Here is a 5,466-nt window from a genome sequence, read left to right on the forward strand (position 1 = left end):
GCCTTTATGTATGTAGAAGACTATCGCTTACAAAATGCCGCGGAAACGCGCCCCCCCTCCACTAGTTGTTGGCTAAACACTAATTATCTGCGACAAAATGTACTATGTGATAACATAATAATCATATTTGTATCATGTGACAAGTTTCATGATAACTATGTTTATGCATTGGAACAGGTAAATAACATTGGTTACGCGCAGTGCTACTTTAACCCCCCAGTGGGAGACTTGGATGCCATAATAAACGAGTACACAATCACTACGACATTTGTAACAGTGTCTGCTGCCCCATATAATGGCGCGCCATCCGGTATGCAGTCCACTTCCATCATGTTTACAAAGGCTACGGCGACAGCAGCAACTGTTGCAGGTATTTTCGAATTGCTTATTGTTTGTATTCACTTTTTGTTTGTGTACCTACATGTTTCTTTGTCGCTAATGTTGTCATCTTATTGTTTAGGCACAATATGTCAGGTATTTTTGGACAGCTTATTGTTCTAATTTACTCTTGGTTTGTTATTTGACATGTTACTATGTCGCTTATATTGCCACATCACCATTTAGGCACTGCGAATGTTATTGCTGATAGACAAACTTTTGGGCGCCAATCTACTAAGCGTGCACAACGTCGAACGACGCAAAGTTATTTTCTGAATACCGATGTTCAGAATGTCATTACATCTGATCATTTTTCGGCTTCATCTACTGTGTCGCCTAAGCTATCTGTTGTTAGAAACATGTTACGTGATTGTAATTGTGCTGGCATCGTCCATGTCCTACGGCTATATACCTCTAAAGGGCCGTCTGCGCATCGTGTGAGCTTAAGTCTATCAGCTTCGTCATCAGTTGATGCTCCATCTTCCACCTCTAATGCATTTGTTTCAGGTATTCATGGTTCGCTCATTTTATTGATCATGTATTTAACTTCTTTATCTCTCATACACATTGTTATGTGTTACTTATGTTATTTATTGCTCATAATTTTGCTACCCTAATGCGTCTTTTTCAGTTATTGATGTGGTCCTCACTTCATTTATAATGCATTTTGTACTTACTTTCCTGTTTGCATTGTCATTTGTTGATTGCATTTCTTATTGCTATTGACTGTCTTACTGTTTCATTTCCCAGCTATAATATTGGTTGCTCTGCACAGATTTTAAAACTGTTCCTGTTGATTTGTTAACTATACGAGTTGGTGCGTTTTATCATAACATCCCTTATAATTACACCTCATGTTAACAGGAGAAAAGGAAGTTGAACAATCAAGGAAGAAGGAATTAAAAGCACTACACAATCAGCTATAATATCTTTGTGACTTCTTTTCCCTATTTCGATTTCAAACGCTTCTTCAACTTTAAATCGATTGATTCACTTCGGTATATTATATACAGTTGACCATAAAAGTCAAACTAGAGTCTGATCGATTCATGAGTTTTGATTTGATAATATAAATGATGATTAGTTTAGTCAGTTAATTTATTTGGTATTATGTTATGTTAACAAGTTGAAGTTTCAAAAATTACTAATTTATGACATTTTTGATTTAATTCGTAAGATGTTTGACTTGTAGAAGTCAAACTGGTTGTTTCTGATTCTAAGGTTTGGGGTATTAAATGTAATTTGGTGCAAGTGTTTATGATTTGAACATAAGGCTTATGAGCAAAACTGTGTTTCGATCATATTGTAGGATGATGCAGTAGTGGTTGCAAGAGTGGATAGTATGCAAGTCGAACCGAGTGAGCTAAAATTAACGGATGATGGAGGAAATGAAGAGTTTGTTGATTGTCCAGATGACTTGGTTTCGTATGATGGTAGGACCATGGATGAAATTAGAGAAGACGAATAAGTTCTTGAAGGTCAAACAACGTTCGGTAATGATGCAGGAATTTCCTCACACCGTTATCAGGTTAGTGTTTTGTGGTTCCAGTCTTTTTTGCAGTATCAGTAAGTTGACTTATGTTGACTAATTTTGTATCACAGGAAGAAAGACAGCAGTTAATGACAGAACCCTGGCTCTCACCGAAGTGATTCCAAGGTGTGTTGGTATTGAATTTTAGCAGATTTTGATTACTATCTGTAGGTCTTTGTTGCTTTGGTATTTTTTTATACGTCTCATAATGTTTACGAACATGCCTTTTGGGTCAGGATATTATGGTGCTCCTACTGTAAGGTATATATTACTGCAACATACTATTTCGTAATGATACATGCTTTTTTCATTGCTTTCCATTTTTATGCTACTTTCTATGGTGTTGTGTGTTATCTAATTTGTGTTTATGTGTTGGTATTCATTGTTATGGACTTATTGTTATCATTTGTGTTGTGTTTTTTCTGTTACTTTAACTTAAAGGTACTTCAATATCTCTTTATGTATTAATGCTTAGTAAGAAAAGGTTTAAGTCTGTAGAGGATGTTTCCACATTCATTACTGCTGGTGTAAGTGGTGATGGTTGCTTAAACTTATCTTGAGGGGTGATATAATTGGGTCAAAGGTCAAAGTTTTTTTTATAATTGGCTCACATGTCAAAATTTTTTATACGCAATTCCTTGATAACCTATAGGCACTAGAACAGTAATCACATAGTATTAATTATTAATCCACTTTATATGTCAAACAATTTTGTTGTTAGGCCTTTTAAAGTTGAGATCACTGTTAAGGTTTGTTAAGTTCACTATTATTTAATAAATTTGCAAATGGATTTAGTGTTAATCATCTTTTTCAAGCCATGTCATTAACATTATCAAGTTTTTTACTCAATACTTTTGAATTGTGTTGACGATCTTGATTCATAGGATGGGTGCGGGTCGGTAGAGTGGTCCTTGCTCGAACCATCTTGAACTGGCGCCAATATCCGCTCTATGACCAGAAGACAGACTAAAGATGATATAATTTATCGACGTTGGGTAGTGAAAAGACCAAAGCGTACAAGACCTGCAAGCTACTGCGTTATGTAAGACAATAGTATGTAGTTAAGTAATAAGTAAGACAATAGTATGTAGTTAAGTAATAAGTAGCAGTTATATATGTACTAAGACAATAGTATGTAGTTAAGTAACAAGTAGCAGTTATATATGTACCAAGTAGTTATGTGTAACCATTTACATAGTCAATAGCATGTAAGCTATATCATATTTTCAGATTATATGAGCTATGTAACGCATAACCAAATGCACTTAAAGGCAACCATCGCAATGCGCGGTCCAACATTTTTCTAGTTATTACTACTAAATCACAGTTTAAAACTCTTTAAACTCCTTGGTCATGTATCCAAATTTATAAACCGATAAGGACTTCATAAAACATTAAACCTTGATTTTAAGTTCAATTTTTTTTTAGTCTACTCTCTTATATATGACATAAAATATTTCAACTATCTCCCATTAACAAACAACCTAGTTAGAACCTTAAGTATGTTTTTTTTAATCATAACCTACACATATATTTATATGGACGATCTTTTTGATTCTTTATATATATAAGTCATAATCGACGCATTATGCGCATCCTCTAGTCACAATCAATTTATGGCTGGTTAAAACTAAGTAATTTTGGCAGGTTGAAACAATTTATGTCATGTTATGTTTGTAAGTTGTAATAGCATCTTTGCAACTTGAAACAATGTAATCGTCCCTTTTGTTATAGTTTTTGATTGGTACCAAACATGTTTCATTAATCTGTTACTAGTTACTACTTTGTAATATTTTGTAATATTAATTTTGAACAAATTTATGTTGTTTGCTTTTGGTTGTTTGAACTTGAGATAACAAAAAGAAAAAATTGCACCCTTGGTCACTAATGTTTACTCCAAATTTCATGTTAGTCACTAATGTTTATTTTGAACATGGTTGGTTACTCATGTATTCAAAAGTTCCATGGTTGGTCACCCTTCCAAATTTCTATCAAACTTTTTTTATCAAGTGAGGGTATAATCGTCCACACACTTTGTGCTCCCTACATAAATTGTCTTTGCATCTTCACAATACAAGAACACAAGAACAGAACCATATAATTAAACTTAAATTTCTTTCAAAAAAAATTTCATTTCGTCTCCATGAAATTAAAATCAAAAGTAAAACTAAACAAAAACATCATCAAATATGCAAAATCATTTAAGACCAGTGAAGAACTTCATCACATATGCAGGAAAAAAAAAGTGAAGAACTTCACGATGAACACCAAAAATTGAAATCGAGATATGAGGCGTTTTAGACTTTGAATCCTTCATGAATTATGTTTCAAATCATTTTCCTTACACTCAATAATCAATAACTAAACCTGAAATAACACAGAGAACTCGAATTTGAATCATGAAGATGAAGTTGACTTTTGAACTCGAACTTTGACTTCAAAATTCATCCATGATTTTGTGAGTTCAGATATGAGAATTTGCAGATATCATCATGACGTGATTTGGAAAAACTCTGCAATTTTACTTTTCCTCAAATCATTTCATATTGATCCGAAGACCAAATCATCGAATGACGAACACGAAGAACACAAGATCAATCTCCTTCAATTTGTTGATGTTAATCGATTCTGAATGATCACGAAGCCTAGAATTTGATGTAGGAACACATTTCTGAAATCAATTTGTTGTTTGAATAATTTGGTTTATAAACTTCGATTTCTATGTTGAAAAGTGGGTTTGAGATTTAAAGATGATGAAGATATCTATGTTGAAAACTGGGTTTGGGAATTAAAAAATTGAAGAAAGGTTTTAATATATGTGATCATGGAGCCATGTTATATAAATGGAGGCCTGTTACGATTTTATGTATTATGGAATCAAACACCTGTAGAAATAACATATCATTTATATTGGTAGTAGTGGATTAAAGTTAGAGATTATAATTTTGATTTGGATTTAACTTTTAAGTTTTGGTTTAATTTTACTTTTCATTTTAATTTCATGGTGATGAAATTTCTTTTGACAGAAATTTTAAGTTTTGTAATGTCTGGTCTTGTATTGTGATGAAGATGCAAAGCTGCAATTTATGAAGACGATTATACCCTCACATGATAGAATTTTTTTTAAAAGAAATTTGAAGAGTGACCAACCATGAAACTTTTGTATAGTTAAGTGACCAACCATGTTCAAAATAAATATTAGTGGCTAATATGAAATTTAGAGTTGTGACGACCCGGCAATTTCCGACAGAAACGATAAGCAAAGTCTATAATGTTGAGTCTTGAAATTCTTGAACTATTTAATGAGATCATTTGTGATGACCCGGGAATTTCCGACTAAATTTAAACTTAATCTTTATTGATTTAGACACGATAAGCAAGGTCTGTAATGTTGTGTTTATATAATCAATTACCTTTTGACTGTTTCCGATGATTCACGAACCATTGCTTGTAAATATATGGATATATATAAATATGTGTATATATAAATATATGTATATATATATATATATATATAATAACATGAATATTAATAATTAAATATATTTATTATTATA

At 32.5% G+C, this 5,466-nt stretch overlaps 1 long non-coding RNA gene across 1 annotated transcript; it reads left to right on the forward strand.

Moving 5' to 3' along the window:
* The first annotated feature begins 1,390 nt into the window (after window positions 1-1,390).
* On the forward strand, window positions 1,391-3,073 carry LOC139846563 (uncharacterized). Its single transcript, XR_011759097.1, has 3 exons — window positions 1,391-1,906; window positions 1,981-2,035; window positions 2,794-3,073. It is a non-coding gene; the product is annotated as an uncharacterized lncRNA (long non-coding RNA).
* The last annotated feature ends 2,393 nt before the right edge of the window (window positions 3,074-5,466 follow it).

Source organism: Rutidosis leptorrhynchoides, chromosome 5 (assembly GCF_046630445.1).
Source record: "Rutidosis leptorrhynchoides isolate AG116_Rl617_1_P2 chromosome 5, CSIRO_AGI_Rlap_v1, whole genome shotgun sequence".
Lineage (NCBI taxonomy): Eukaryota > Viridiplantae > Streptophyta > Magnoliopsida > Asterales > Asteraceae > Rutidosis > Rutidosis leptorrhynchoides.